Source organism: Salvelinus fontinalis, chromosome 23, assembly GCF_029448725.1.
Source record: "Salvelinus fontinalis isolate EN_2023a chromosome 23, ASM2944872v1, whole genome shotgun sequence".
In the NCBI taxonomy this organism is placed as follows: domain Eukaryota; kingdom Metazoa; phylum Chordata; class Actinopteri; order Salmoniformes; family Salmonidae; genus Salvelinus; species Salvelinus fontinalis.
Genome location: NC_074687.1, coordinates 47,509,910 through 47,527,401, shown reverse-complemented (window position 1 = coordinate 47,527,401; position 17,492 = coordinate 47,509,910).

The following is a 17,492-nucleotide window of genomic DNA, read 5'->3' as shown; positions in this document are numbered from 1 at the left end:
ATGTACTGGGCTGTACACACTACCCTCTGTAGAGCCTTACGGTCAGATGCCGAGCAGTTGTCATACCAGGCGGTGATGCAACCATTCAGGATGCTCTCTATGCTGCAGCTGTAGAACTTTTTGAGGATCTAGGTCACCAGGCGGCTCATTATGGCGCACACCTGTCACCATCGACTCTCGCACCAGACTCATTTTGACTCCATCACTTCCCTAATTACCTTCCCTATATTTGTCACTCCCGTTGGTTCCTTCCCCAGGTGGCATTGTTTCTGTTTCTGTTTCATGTCTGTGCGTTGGTCGTGTTTCTTGTTTTGTATTATGTTCTGTTTATTTATTAAAACACTCACTCCCTGAACTTGTTTCCTGACTCTCAACGCACATCGTTACAGAATGACGCCTCACCTAAGGGAAGCACCAGGGAGTGTTTTTTGATTTTTGTTTTGGTGGGAATCACGTCTTGTCCGGGAGCCGCTACAGGCCCTCATGTCTCCGCCGGTTTGTCAGGCTCTCATGCTTCAGCCGGATTGCCAGGCTCCCCTGCTATAGCTGGCTCGTCGGACTTTCATTCCTTCACCGGATCGCCAGGCTCCCCTGCTTCCACAGGCTCGTCAGGCTCTCATGCCTCCGCTGAATCACCAGGTTCCCCTGCCCAGCCAGTCTATTAGGTTCCCGCTCCCCAGCCGGTGACAAATTCCCATGCATCAGCAGGGGTGACAGGTCTGCTCCTGATCCCCGGGATCGTTCCTTTGGTTGGTGTCCTGTGGCTGGTGCGGAACGCGCAGGGGAGGGGGTACCGTCATGTATGCTTTCTACGGCGCTCTAGGTTGCCATGTTTCTGCGTCTCAGTCGGACTGACAGGTTTCCCGCGCCTCAGCAGAGATGACTGGTCTGCTCCTGATCCCAGGGATCATCATTTTGGTCGGCGTCCTGCGGCTGGAGCCGCGTGTCAGGGAGGGGGTACTGTCATATGTGCTCCCTCTGCGGCCTCTAGATCACCAGGCTGCTCATTATGGCGCACACCTGTCACCATCATTACTCGCACCTGCGTGTTGTCAGACTCACCTGGACTCCATCACTTGTACTCCATCACTCCATTACCTTGATTACCTTCCCTATATATGTCACTCCCTTTGGTTCCTTCCCCAGGTGTTATTGTTTCTGTTTCCGTTTCTTGTCTGTGCGTTGTCCGTGTTTCTGTTTCCTGCCTGTGCGTTGCTCGTGTTTCTTGTTTTGTATTATGTTTCACTTATTTATTAAAACACTCACTCCCTGAACTTGCTTCCCGACTCTCAGCACACGTCGTTACACCCATGCTAAATCTTTTCAGTCTCCTGAGGGGGGAAAAGGCGTTGTCGTGCTCTCTTCGACTTTCTTGTTGTGTTTGGACCATGATAGTTTGTTAGTGATGTGGACACCAAGGACCTTGAAACTCTCATCTCGATCCACTACAGCCCCTTTAATGTGAATGGGGGCATGTTCGGCCCTCCTTTTCGTGTAGTACACGATCATCTCCTTTGTCTTGCACATGTCTCTGACCTCCTCCCTATAGGCTGTCTCATCGTTGTTGGTGATCAGGCCTACCACCATTGTGTTGTCACCATGGTGATGGAGTCGTGCTTGGCCACAAAGTCGTGAGTGAACTACTGAAAACTGAAACAACAAAATTGGTGGTAAATACCAATTGGCTCTACCAGGGGCATGCTTGATGTGGTCTCCAACAGCTCTGCGTATGTCCTGTTCTTTGGCCTTGCCGTTCTACTTCTTGACTACTCCGGCAACACAGTAAGAAACATTTAGTTATATTTTATATAACATGTAGCATCTATGACCTCCGTTACACCCAGCACTTAAATGTGACTTCTGACATCCGATCACTCCAAGCTGGTTTAGGTCTGGATGCACGATAGTCACATTGTTCTCGCATTGGGTTCAGATCTGCCAGGATGTGTTCGGAATTTGACATAGATATCGGTGGACAATTTGTACTAATGTAAATACACATAAATGATAGAACATATTCCCTTTTGTTTATGAGATGAACCGCTATGGTGACAAATATTTACCATCTAAACGTGTGACCTCTCACATCACTTGCTGTAGAAGTGTTCTCCCTAACCAGTCCCTCAACAGCTCTCTGACTGAGCTCCACCTTTACTGGGTCCTCAGAGGAAAGGGAGGGTTGGGAGAGTTGGAGGGATGGAAGGATCAATTGATCAATAATTTAACAAGTCAGTAAAATAAAGAGAGTGTTGATAAGCTTAAAAGTCCATCTCCCACCCATGGAGAGACCTATATATTGTATCTTACCCTCCAGACAGTCACTGAGGTAGCGAGGCGGTGCGGCTTGGCTATTTCCTGGTCAGTAGGAGGTGAGCGAATCACCACTGGATCAGACATACACTGGTCAGGGACATAGAGCCTAGTTCATTTAACACTACTATAGAGAGAAATAGAAATGTTATCTTTTTGTAAGCACTAACTCTGCCATGATTCGTTGGACAAGCCTACAGGGAAATGAATGGCGTTTTGTATGGTTTTTGAATGAACTACGTAAAAATAAGGTCTATGGTATACACAGGCTTAGGAGATCTTATATGTTTTGTTCTATGAGATAATCATCATCAGCTAACGTCAATTTGTGAATTTTGAAGCATTCTATATAGTCATAAAAAGCACATAAAGGCTTCACAATTCATAAAGGTCATGTTAACTGACTGAACTCTCACAGAACAAAGATCTCCTAAGCCTGTGTTAACCTCAGACCTTATTTTTGGTGTCTATCCCAAACCCTATTATTTCCCTATAGGAATGGCTGAACCAACAAAAGGTAACTAATTTCAATTTTTTAGGACTACAAGCTGGCGAGCTCTATACCATGCCTTCTTAACTGCCCGTGGGAAGATTAATTAAGATGTAATGATTTGAATTAAATAAACAACATTATGTTAATAAATATAGTGTATAACAATTGGTATTACAGAGGTTTATAGGTTTGATTATGATAATCTCTTACCTATCCAGCTCTGAGTCTAGGTCAGCTCCTGATTTCTGGGCCACTAAAGCAGCCTGGGAAGGTACTGCCTGACAGAGTACAGTCTGCCCTTTGACCTCTTGAGGAAGATCCAATCTGTCATCAATGAGTGCAGCTCCTTGGTCTCCTCATTCTGAGGGAAAGAAACACTGAATACACACCCTTCACTGCGGCATCATTACAAGGCAGTCATAGCCTACTGTAAGGGTACACCTCAATAGTCTACAGTGACTTTCTCTATTGTCTTTCTTTCATTTGCAATGATGTGAACAACAGAGAGATAAAAGCATTGTGGTATTTGTTTTCACCCGCCCAGTTCATTCAGATTAGTATGAGCACAGAACAGAATATAGTGACAGTGAGCCACTTCAGACTATTGAGGCTCACCCAAAGGGGCCATGCTGTACTGTGCCTGGAATTTGAGTTTGGCTCCGTTGCTTTCCATGCAGGAGCGGACAAACTCCCCCATCACCATGCCCCTCACACGCCCTACACTGCTGTCCAGGTGGCATCTCTCCCAGCATGAACTGAAGCAGCTCTGACAGGGGAAAGGACTTAAGGGTCGTGATCATTAGGCACCAAACAGAAGAAAACAGACGACAAGGCGGGACTACATGGACACGTACCATAACAAAACGCTCAGTCGTTTTTCAAGGAATTTTTTTACATTTCATTTTCAGACAGGTTAGAAAGTAGTGTGAACAGCTCTGAGAGTGTGACACAATACTGTGCCGTTGTGTTGGGGGTGTACCTGTGCGTAGCTCCTGTAGCTCTGCATCACTCAGTAGTCCCACACACAGCAGCAGAGCTGCACACATAGAGCTGCTGCTCACATAGAGCTGCTGCTCCAGAGGGGGTTGGTCCAGGCTTGGCACAGTGACCGCAGCACCTGGACACACACGCACAGTCACACACATAATCACACATAATCAATACATGTGTATTTATGACAATGTTGTTGATTGTGTGTGTGACTGTGTGTGTCCAGCTGCTGTTATCATCACAAAACTAAAAACTTTGTTGTACACTCACCTGTATAAGTAGTGGCCTCTCCCTGTCCTGAGCCAGGTAGCCCAGAAGAATCCTTGAAACACAAATCTGGGAATACATTTTTATGGTTTCATGCTAAAACAGAGGCTTTTTCAATTCCAACAATGATAGATTGAATAGACGCATAGTACAGAATGAATGACTGACTCACTGCCAAGTTCAACATCAGTTCACAGTCTCACCTCATGCTTGTATTGAAGCCGTAGCAGTTTATAGGCCTTTTTGTTCTTCAACACCAGAATCCCCATGATCCTGAACCTCTGTCGGACCTAGAGGAAAAATAACACTTATTATTTTGCCGCAGACAGTTTGACACCATTCAATAACCTCTAGCCATTTCCCCTTTCCTTACCTGTTGACAGCCTGTACCAGCCCAGTGAGCACTCTCCAGCCATCACTCCGGGACATTCCTCAGCAGCTTCCAGCACACCCTCATCCACATAATAAGTGAGGGGACATACATATTTTTTCCCGTGTATAAATACATCTCATTCTTGTATCGTATCTACATACTAATCGGATTGTCCTGAAATGGAAAGATTGGATATAGTGGATATATAGCACATGTATATAGCACAATTATGCAAATGTATTTTCTGTTTTAACATCAGCTATGCAAAAACTATCTGTTACATGACATAGATGGCATTGGGGTGGCAAGTAACTCAGTGGTTAGAGTGTTGGACTAGTAACTGAAAGGTTGCAAGATCGAATCCCAGAGCTGACAAGGTAAAAATATGTCGTTCTGCCCCTGAACAAGGCAGTTAACCCACTGTTCCTAGGCTGTCATTGTAAATAAGATTGTGTTCTTAACTGACTTGCATAGTTAAATAAAGGTGAAAAAAATAAATACCCTGTGTCAGAGCCCACCAACACCATCTTGATATGTGAAAAAAACTATGATAGTTGGATAACTACAGTAAACTAGTTAGCTAGTTAACAAACCAGCAAGCTATGTTTTCTCGCCTTGTTTACTAGTTAAGTAACTTAGCATCTGACTGCAGGTGATGTTACCCAGAGTAGTTAACATTAATGTTAGCCGCTAGAGAAAAAAATGTTTACTAACATACGCTAGCTACATAACTAACATTAGTTAGCAATATGTGCACACACCAATGACTAGCTAATAACCAGCAGTAGCTAGCTAGCTAGGTAAATACTTTTGTCCAACTCATTGTTCTCATCTCCCCTTCTTAGTGCCTTCTTTGAATCTGCTGGCGACTCTTGTGCTATTAAGTGTATAATCTGCGACATGTTCGTAGTTGTCACGGGGAAAGGTCCGATGGATACCTTCATTTGTGAAAAATGTACTGAACTTGATGCAGCTAAAGAAAGGATTATTACTCTTCGTCAAGAAAAAAAAATTGACCAAGCGCCTTGAACTGAATAAGAATTCCATGAGACTATCGACTATCTTTAAACGCTTCCTATCAAAACATCTAAGAGGATCATAATGGGACCTTCCTGGACTATGATACATTCACGCCGCTGCAGCCCTATACTAGCTTGAACCAGAATATGGCTGCTCATTGTTCGACTCCAGGTGAGTGTGAATGGATGTATGTTGGAACCGTGTCCGGACATAAGACTTTCAAATCGCTTTGAGCCCCTGTACCAGCTGCCTTCTGCCGGGGGCTTGGGTATTCCCTCCACGGCTGTGGATGTCCCTCCAGATACCTCTCCCTGTCCTAGTCAATCAACTGCCTGGGCACAGCCTGGACCGGCAAGGCCACCCGTGCTCTCTGGATCAGAGCTCTGTCCCTTTGGCTAGTGTAGCCTGCACGCAGTCGGCGTCTCAGCAGCCCTCTTCTCAGGTGAGTTCTGTGGCTCTGACTGTGTTGTCCTGGGGCAAAAGTTCAGGATATCACCAGGTTGCTTCCCGAGGCTGTGCATTAGTCACCGGGGGCTGATACTGTCATGGTTCATGTGGAGTCGATTGACAATATGAAGGGCAGCTCAGAACAGCTGAAGATGGCTTTTAAAGAACTGATTGGATCACTACTTGACACCAACAAATGCCCCATAATAACTGGCCCTCTGCCCTCCTTAAATGGTGACATTAAACGGTTCAGCAGACTTTTAGCCCTCCATAACTGGCTACAAGACTATTATAGCTCTGTGGATGCAACATGTATTGACAATTTTGATACCTTCTGGAATCAACTCTCGTATTATAAGGAGGATGGGGTCCACCCAAATTATTTGGGTTCCTGGATCCTTTCACAGCATTATAAGGCTGCGTTGAGACAATGACTTATCAATGACCCAAGCCCAGCTCATTTAATACCTACCATTGTGTTGCTGAGTGGTCATAAAGCTTCAGCAAATGTACATGATCCCAGGGGCATTGGAAGACACAATGCAAGTAACGTAATGCATGTCCCTCTTACTGCCCTGAATGCCTCTGCTGATCCTACAGCTATTGTATGCAGTAATCATATATCGATGAACCAGAGTTACACTGTTAGCACTGAGGTAGTGTGCCCTAGCAGGAAGTCCACTGTGTGCAACTCACCCTGCACTAACATAACCTGAGCATTTCTACCTCTGCTAGGCTTCCAAGTAAAGCAAGAAAAACAATTAAGCAGAAAAGTGTTAAAAATAGCCCACTTTAAGATATGTAGCTTAAAACCTTTTCTCAATAGGGGGTGCTGTTGGGACTTTGTAATATTTACGTTCCCAAATTAAACTGCCTCGTACTCAATTCTTGCTCGTACAATATGCATATTATTATTACTATTGGATAGAAAACACTCTCTAGTTTCTAAAACCGTTTGAATTATTTCTCTGGGTGAAACAGAACTCATTTGGCAGCACATTTCCTGTCAGGGAGTGAGATTTCAGAAATCGAGGTCCCTGTTCTGAGGTCAGTTTATAAGTCCCCATGTAAGCCATCGGGCTACATGCACTGCATACGCCTTCCTCTAGATGTCAGTAAGCGGGGAGAATTTGAATGGAGTGGATTGCGCAATCTGGGCCACTATAAAGGATCATGGAACGGAAGTACCGTTCTTTTCAACGGGGCATCTGGCACAAGGGGACATCACAATGGCGTCCTGCAAAAGCTTTCGTTTTAGCCGTTCTATATCTCCGGTCATGTTTTTATTCGTTATAGGTGTTAAAGACATCATAAGTTAGTTAATTTAAACTTATAGCAGTTTATATCAGTTTATTGCGATTTTCCTGGATTTCTTTGTGACGCGCTTTCACGAGTTGGACACTTCTCCAGTGGGTGGCTATCATTAGCTGCTATTTCTACAGGAAAAGAGGACATCTTTCAACCAAAAGACGATTGTTCTGGAGAAAGGACACCTTGCCCAAGATTCTGATGGAAGATCGGCAAATATTAAGCAATCTTTATGTTGTTAATTCGTATTTATGTTGACAAATGTCAAATAACAATTCCGCCATGAATTTCGGTGCGGTCTCGCTTTAGCGCACGCTGTGTGCTGAAGTAACGTTAATTTCAAAAATGTAACACAGCGATTGCATTAAGAAATTATTTGTCTTTCATTTGCTGTCCAACTTGTATTTTTTTGTCAAGTTTATGAATAGTTTTCGATTAGAATTGGTGCCTCTCCAAGATGGCGCCGGACAGATTGCTTGAAGTTTTGGCCACTAATCACATTGTATAACCACGATTTGTGCAACTAAATATGCACATTTTCGAACAAACTCTATATGCATTGTGTAATATGATGTTATAGGACTGTCATCTGAAGAATTCTGAGAAGGTTAGTGAAAATTTTTATATATTTTGGTGGTTTATACGTTATTGCTATTTTTGGCTTGAATCAATGCTGCTGTGATGTTTGCTATTGTGGTAAGCTAATATAACGCAATATTGGGTTTTCTCTGTAAAACACTTAGAAAATCTGAAATATTGGCTGGATTCACAAGATCTGTGTCTTTTATTTGCTGTACGCTGTGTATTTTTCAGAAATGTTTTATGATGAGTAATTAGGTAATACACGATGGTCTCTGTAGTTATTCTATTTGCTTTGGTGAGATCTGTCTCACCTAAAGCCCGTTCTGGTGGGAAGCTGCAAAAGTCCAAGTACTGCCAGTCAGTATCTGGATAACATGGGTGAAATGCTTGATAATGTATGTGATATCAACAGAGAGGTATATGATGGTGGCTGCAATGTAAAACTATGATTTATACCTGAAATATGCACATTTTTCTAACAAAACATATGCTATACAATAAATATGTTATCAGACTGTCATCTGAGGAAGTTGTTTCTTGGTTAGTGGCTATTTATATCTTTATTTGGTCGAAATTGTGATAGCTACCAAGGCAGGAAAAAAATGGTGGAGTAAAAAAAGTTGAGTCTTTTGCTATCGTGGTTAGCTAATAGATTTACATATTGTGTCTTCCCTGTAAAACATTTTAAAAATCAGAAATGATGGCTGGATTCACAAGATGTGTATCTTTCATCTGGTGTCTTGGACTTATGATTTAATGATATTTAGATGCTACTATTTACTTGTGACGCTATGCTAGGCTATGCTAGTCAGCTTTTTTACTGGTGGGGGTGCTCCCGGACCCGGGATTGGGAGGAAGTAGAAGTTAAGAAACAAGGTTCATGAAATCAGTAATTTGCTAGTAACAGATGACATTCATATTCTGACAATCTCTGAAACTCACTTAGATAATACTTTTGATGATACAGTGGTAGCAATACATGGTTATAAGATCTACAGAAAAGACAAACATGCCAAAGGTGGAGGTGTGGCTGTTTACATTCCTGTAAAGCTTTGAGAGGATCTCATGCTAAATACTGTTGAAGTAATATGGCAAGAGGTTAATCTGTCTCACTTAAAGCCCGTTCTGGTGGGAAGCTGCAAAAGTCCAAGTACTACCAGTCAGTATCTGGATAACATGGGTGAAATGCTTGATAATGTATGTGATATCAACAGAGAGGTATATTTTCTGGGTGATTTAAATATTGACTGGATTTCATCAGGCTTTCCCACTCAAGAGAAAGCTTCCAACTGTAACTAGTGCCTGCAAACTGGTTCAGGTTATCAACCTACCAGGGTAGTTACAAACAGCACAGGAATTAAATTGCATTTTATTTATTTTTATTTAACCTTTATTTAAACAGGGATTCACATTGAGATTTAAAAAATCTGTTTTACAAGAGAGCCCTGTTGTCACGTTCCTGACCTGTTTCTGTTAGTTTTTGTATGTGTTAGTTGGTCAGGACGTGAGTTTGGGTGGGCAGTCTATGTTTTCTGTTTCTATGTTGGTTTAAAGGGTGACCTGATATGGCTCTCAATTAGAGGCAGGTGGTTTTCATTTCCTCTGATTGAGAGTCATATTAAGGTAGGTGTTTTCACACTGTTTGTTGTGGGTGGTTGTCTCCTGTGTCTGTGTATGTCGTTGCACCACACGGGACTGTTTTCGGTTTGTTTGTATGTTCGTTCTTTTATGTAGTCAGTTTTCCCTGTTCATGCGTTCTTCGTGTTTCATGTAAGTTCGTCGTCCAGGTCTGTCTACGTCGTTTATTGTTTTGTAGTTTGTTAAAGTGTTGTCGTGTTTTCCGTTTTGTAAATAAATATTATGTCGACTTCAAACGCTGCATTTTGGTTCAATCCCTGCTGCTCCTCTTCGGATGAAGAGCAGTGGAACACTAAACAGGAGTCTTGGACATGGGAGGAAGTCTTGGAGGGAAAAGGACACTGGGCACATATTGGGGAATATCGCCGCGCTCGTGAGGAGATGGAGGCAGCGAGAGGTCGTGGGCCAAGGGCATGTAGGAGACCTGCGCCCAGTTCCCAGGCTAACCGTGGAGAGCGGGAGTACGGGCAGACACCGTGTTACGCAATAGAGCGCACGGTGTCTCCTGTACGTGTGCATAGCCCGGTGCGGGTTATTCCACCTCCCCGCACTGGTAGGGCTAGATTGAGCGTTGAGCCGGATGTCATGAAGCCGGCCCTACATATCTGGCCACCAGTACGTCTCCTTGGGCCGGCTTACATGGCACCAGCCTTACGCATGGTGTCCCCGGTTCGCCTACATAGCCCGGTGCGGGTTATTCCACCTCCCCGCACTGGTCGGGCTCAGTGCTCAAGGGAGCCAATACGCCTGCACGGTCCGATATTTCCAGCGCTACCTCCCCGCCTCAGCCCAGTACCACCAGTGCCTACACCACGCACCAGGCTTTCAGTGCGTTTCCAGAGCCCTGTTCCTCCTCCACGCACTCTCCCTATGGTGCATGTCTCCAGCCCAGTGCCTCCAGTTCCGGCACCACGCACTAAGCCACCTGTGCGTCTCCGGAGCCCTGTACGCACTGTTCCTTCTCCCCGCACTCGCCCTGAGGTGCGTGCCCTTAGCCCGGTACCACCAGTGCCGGTACCACGCACCAGGCCTATAGCGTGCTTTGAGAATTCAGTGTGCCCTGTCCCTGCTCCCTGCACTAGCCTTGAAGTGCGTGTCTCCAGTCCGGTGCCTCCAGTTCCGGCACCACGCACCAGCTCGTGTTTCATGTAAGTTCGTCGTCCAGGTCTGTCTACGTTGTTTATTGTTTTGTAGTTTGTTAAAGTGTTGTCGTGTTTTCCGTTTTGTAAATAAATATTGTCTCGACTTCAAACGCTGCATTTTGGTTCAATCCCTGCTCCTCCTCTTCGGATGAAGAGGCCGTTACACCTGTACACGTTACAATGAAAACAGAATATTTAAAAAACATACACGTGAATAAAACAATATGATTCAGCACAATAAACATAAATAAACATTTAATATAAGCAATCACATTTAACCTCTAACGAGCATCTACCCCGGATCCGGGAGAACCCCCCCCCCCCCCCCACACTGATTAGCATCGCTAGCATAGCGTCACAATTAAATAGTAGCATCTAAATATCATTACATCACAAGTCCAAGACACCTAATGAAAGATACAGATCCTGTGAATAAAGCCACCATTTCAGATTTTTAAAATGTTTTACAGGGAAGACAAAATATGTAAATCTATTAGCTAACCACGTTAGCAAAAGACACCACTTTTCTAACTCCATCAGTTTCTTACTCCATCAGGTGCTATCACCAATTCGGCTAAACTAAGATATTGATAGCCACTAACCAAGAAAAAACCTCATCAGATGACAGTCTGATAACATATTTATGGTATAGGATAGGTTTTGTTAGAAAAATGTGCATATTTCAGGTAGATGTCATAGTTTACAATTGCACCCACCGTCACAAATGGACTAGAATAAATACATAGAGCAATGTGTTTACCTAATTACTAATCATCAAACATTTCGTAAAAATACACAGCATACACTAATCGAAAGACACAGATCCTGTGAATACAGACAATATTTCAGATTTTCTAAGTGTCTTACAGCGAAAACACAATAAATCGTTATATTAGCATACCACATACGCAAACGTTACCCGAGCACTGATTCTAGCCAAAGAGAGCAATATCATATCATCGCCAAAATATATAAATTTCTTCACTAACCTTCTCAGAATTCTTCCTATGACACTCCTGTAACATCATATTACAACATACATATACAGTTTGTTCGAAAATGTGCATATTTAGCCACCAAAATCATGGTTAGACAATGTCAAAAGTTGCCCAGCTGGTCAGACAATGTCGTGCGCCATATTAGACAGTGATCTAGTCGTATACATAAATACTCATAAACGTGACTAAAAAAATATATGGTGGACAGCGATTGATAGACAATTTAATTCTTAATACAATCGCGGAATTACATTTTTTTAATTATCCTTACTTTTCAATACAGTTTGCGCCAAGCGAAGCTACGTCAAACAAAATGGCGTCATAAGCGATTAACATTTCTTGACAGAAACACGATTTATCATAATAAATTGTTCCTACTTTGAGCTGTTCTTCCATCAGAATCTTGGGCAAAGAATCATTTCTTGGGTCTAATCGTCTTTTGGTCGAAAGCTGTCCTCTTGCCATGTGGAAATGCCAACTGCGTTCGGCATGAACTGGAAACCTACCCGGCTCTTCAAAAAGTCTCAGAAAGAAATATCCCAAAATGCGCACTAAACGGATATAAATTGCTATAAAACGGTTTAAATTAACTACCTTATGATGTTTTTAACTCCTATAACGAGTAAAAACATGACCTGAGAAATATTACTGGCTCCACTAATGCTTGGAAAAAGAACGGGTCGGTGTCCACCGTGCGTCCGGCGCAGCTGGAAAGGAGTTCCTACCTACACGTGTTTTTGTTTTATAGTGGCTGTGATTGGGCAATCGATACCATTCAAAGCGTCATCACGTAAAGGCATCCAGGGGAAGACGTAAGCAGTGTCCGTATCCTTATAGCATTCACAGTGGCCTTTAAACTGACTCCAGATCAGGGGCCAAAATGTGTGAAATCTGACTCCATGTCAGGGAAATTGCTGTAGAATGAGTTCTGTTCCACTCAGAGACAAAATTTCAACGGCTATAGAAACTAGAGAGTGTTTTCTATCCAATAATAGTAATAATATGTATATTGTACGATAAAGTAGGAGAGTAGGAAGCCGTTTAATCTGTAATGCAAATATGCTAATGAGTAAACAGCACCCCCTGTAGTCCCAAGAAGTTAACTACATAGAGGTCCTCGATCAATAATGTAAACTGCCTGAGTGGCACCAGCACATCTGACTGCAGTGAACTCTGCAGATTGTTCCAAAAATAATGGGCAAAAAAACAACACGTAGATTTTCCCAAGTCTGTGGTGTGTCTGTCCTTAGCTCATCACTAAGCTAAGGATCCTGGGACTAAACACCTCCCTCTGCAACTGGATCCTGGACTCCCTGACGGGGTGTGCGTACCCCTGGGGAGCTCCAGTGTTGAGGATCAGCGTGGCAGATGTGTTGCTACCTACCCTCACCACCTGGAGGCGGCACGTCAGGGAGTCCAGGATCCAGTTGCAGAGGGAGGTGTTTAGTCCCAGGATCCTTAGCTTAGTGATGAGCTTTGAGGGTACTATGGTGTTGAACGTTGAGCTGTAGTCAATGAATAGCATTCTCCCATAAGTGTTCCTATTGTTGTCTATCAACAATGACAAGCCACAGGGGTCTGACAACTTGGATGGAAAAATACTGAAGAGAATAGAATAGTAAATAGTAAAATATTGCGACTCCTTTTTGCCGTATGTGATGACCCTGCTTGATTCGGTCTTATTTAGCAAAATTTGAAATTGTGTTGTTTACATTGGATATAAGTAGAGATCAGAGCTAGAAAATTGTATATCATACACTACAGCTGAAGAACAATGGGAAAGTAATCATGTTTGAAAGTTAATTCTGCTTTGAATGTTGATAAACTTTTAACCTCACTTTTGAGAAAATGGCACTTGAATTCTTTGGTACACCTACCGGAGAGCTCTTCTTTGTCTACACCCATTCAGCATTGTTCACACCCTCTTAAGCTTTAGCCCCACCCAGCTCTTTAAGGATTCACATTTGAAGCCATGTACTAAACAACGAAAGATTTCAAGACAAAAGGCTGGTTTATACTACAGGTATGTTTGTAAATTAAATTTGGAGTGCCAGAGTGTGCTCAGAGTGCGCTCAGAGTGCGCTTTGGGCATTCATAAACTCAGAGAGTTGTCAGATTGTCTGTTCGTAAATTCAGAGAGTTGGATGCTCTGGCCGAGGAGTAGGGTTGATCCGAATAGGGTTGAACAGCAGTCAAGCACTCAAGCTAACTGGCTAACTTTGGCTAGCTTGCTAGCTACTTCCAGACAAAAATGAGGGAACAGGTCCCTCTGACCATTTTGCTCACCCTAGCAGAGCTGGTTAGGCTGTTTTTATGTTTTCCAGAGCTTTGGTGACTGTAACTGTGCTGCTGGCAATAATTTAATTATGCTTTTATGCCAACGTTTACTGACACTGACAATATTCAAAGGGTGTTGAGCATTTGTAAATTGTTTTAGACATGTAGCAAGCTATTTAAATAATGAACCATTATCCCAACACATAACGTTAATACCCTGCATGAATCTGCATGTAGCTAACCAACCAGGTTCAATGTTAGCTAGCTAGCTAACATTAGGCTATAACTAGCAATACCAATGGCTTTGAGATACGAATAATATTACTACACAGATCATACACGTAATGTTAGCTAGCGAGCCAGCCACCTAACGTTAGCTAGCTAGCTATCAGTGCGATTTAACTTGAAAGGAAAACCACTTTCTAACAAAATTAGAAACGTGTAATATCTGAAAATGTAGCTAGCTAGACTATCTTACTATCTTATTATACATGGATGGACACTTCTCCCTCTATGTCACAGATGCCATGGTTGCATTAGTTTGAAGATGTAATCCGGAGACAGGTAACTCCGTCTGCATATTTGAAATCAAACACCAGAATTGTATCCATCTCCTTAGCTATCATACTCTAATTCCACTGATTTCAAAACTCGGTCCTCCAGAAAGTGGAGAGCAACACCTTTATATCTTTCAAAAAATCTGTGTTAGAAAGGATTACCTACACATACTGACCAGCTAGACAGAAGCGTGCTACATGGCAGACCAATCTGAACTCATCTCTCGCTATGTCCAGCTCGCTATGCCCAGCTATTATCTCAGCCAATCATGGCTAGCGTGAAGGTCCCTAACTTTTTCTGTGGCTAAACCAACTAGACTCGTAATTTAACAATTTTATTTGCATTTACAGATGGCATACAAGTTTGTTATTAAGGCACATGAAAGTTCCAGAAGGCATTTTTGCCTCAAAAAATGCCTCTCCTGTGAAGTAGTGACGCGTGACATACACCTAGTTTCCTGAAATACGTAAATTTAAGCCTAGTAGAAAAAGTGTGCCCTCAGGCCTGGAGGTAGGCAAAAGTTATTCCCCGACCTAGGATAGTAAAGCCCCCTTTACTGGCTCAAATAGCTGACCAATCATTCTGTTACCAACCCGTTGTTAAATTTTTGAAAAAAATATTGTGTTTGACCAGATACAATGCTGTTTTACAGTAAACAAATTGACAACAGACTTTCAGCACACTTATAGGGAAGAACATTCAACAAGCACAGCACTTTACTGATGATTGGCTGAGAGAAATTCCTGATAAAAAGATTGTGGGGGCTGTTTTGTTAGACTTCAGTGGGGCTTTAGAAATTATCGATCATAGTCTGTTGCTGGAAAATGTATGTGTTATTGCTCTACACCCCGTGCTATATTAAGGAAAAGGAGTTACCTGTCTAACAGAACACAGTGTGTAATGGAAGCCTCTCCAACAAAATCCAGGTAGAATCAGGAATTCCCCAGGGCAGCTGCCTAGGCCACTTACTTTTTAAAATCTTTACTAACAACATGCCAGTGGCTTTGAGTAAAGCCAGTGTGTCTATGTATGCGGATAACTCAACACTATACACTTCAGCTACCACAGCGACTGAAATGACTGCAACCCTTAACAAAGAGCTGCAGTTAGTTTCAGAATAGGTGGCAAGTAATAAGTTAGTCCTAAATATTTCAAAAACTAAAAGCATTGTATTTGGGACAAATCATTCACTAAACCCTGAACCTCAACTAAATATTATAAAGAATAATGTGGTAATTGAGCAAGTTGAGAAGACTAAACTGCTTGGGTAACGCTGGATTGTAAACTTTCATGGTCAAAACATATTGATACAACATTAGCTAGGATGCATTCTTAACAGCACTAAAGGCAGGTCCTACAGGCCCTAGTTTTTTCACATCTGGACTACTGTTCAGTCGAGTGGCCTGGTGCCACAACGAAGGCCTTGGGAAAATTGCAATTTGCTCAGAACAGGGCAGCACGGCTGGCCCTTGGATGTACACAAAGAGCTAACATTAATAATATGCATGTCAATCTCTCCTGGCTCAATGTGGAGGAGAGATTGACTTCATCACTACTTGTATTTGTGAGACGTATTGACATGTTGAATGCACCGAGCTGTCTTTATGAACTACTGGCACACAGCTCAGACACCCACGCATACCCCAGAAGACATTTCACCAGAGGTCTCGTCGCAGTCCCCAAGTCCAGAACAGACTATGGGAGGTGCACAGTACTACATAGAGCCATGACTACATGGAACTCTATTCCACATCAAGTAACTCATGCAAGCATTAAAAGTTTGATATACAAAGCAGATTAAAATACACCTAATGGAACAGCGGGGACTGTGAAGCAACACAAACATAGGCACACACACATGCATACAAAGACATGATAACATACGCACTATACACACACGTACATGGATTTTGTGTTTTTATATTTAGCTATCCACTTTTGTCTGTGTAGTAATGTTAGCTAATTAGCTAGCTAGAATCTGCATTCTAGAGAAAAGTCTAGAGAAAAGAATAGATTGCAACCTGGACAGATTACAACATTTTTCAAAAATACTTACAGTCCCCACTCTCACTTCTTCTCAATTATTATATATGTTTTGCTGTGCTGTGTGGCTTTTGTGTGATTGCGAGGGGAGCAAATGATGCGAATGGCTCGCTTAAAGTCTTTTGTCCACCTAGCACTTGCGCAGTAACATTGTCACAGAAGAAATTGTGGTTAAAATATAGAATTCTTATTTTAATTCTTCTAAATTCAGTTGTTAAATTGTGCACCCATAAGATTACAGGCTATTTTCAGTCATACTCTGCCTATGACAGAACATCTGAAATCTTAACAAGCTACATTTTTATGAATATTTTAATGTGCATATTTCCATGAATCCACCATAATTTAATCAATATAGGCTATGCAATACTTGAATATTTTCGTGGATCTCATGTTTTCAAGCACGTCTTTTAATTTAATAAGATTTTCCAATGATTCAGGTGCAAAACATATTTTGGCCATCTCGCCTACATGTGTCCCATGCTTAGGAGGACAACACACACAAGCTAGCGATCAGGTTGATCTTCGGCTAAATTTGGACCAAAAGGGACCAATTAAAAATATCCCAATTTGGGAGTACTATTTTTGGCCAAAATAGCAGCCATAACGGACGGACCTGATATCGCCCATAATTCGACATCTATGTAAGTCTCTTACTGAGTGAGGAGCACTTTAGAGTTTAATAAGCCCTTACTGGGGCAGCCAAGCTCATGAATGGAAATGAACTTCCCTGCCAATTTCCCTACCAGTCACTGTGTGTTGTCCTCCTAAGCATGGGACACATGTAGGCGAGATGGCCAAAATATGTTTTGCAGCTGGGTGGCCTGAATCATTGGAAAATCTTCGTAAATTAAAATACGTGTTTGAACACACTGCCCTGGCTATGGTTAACGGCTAATTTACTATGCATTTACTATGCAGATTGACAATCGTCCTGTGTCACTTTTCAGAGTTTGGGAACTACTGCACAGGGAAGACGCTGAAATGGTTTTGTGAGAAAAACAGTGTGGGTCTAGCTGGCTGGCTGGCTTTCTGTCTCTGTGTGT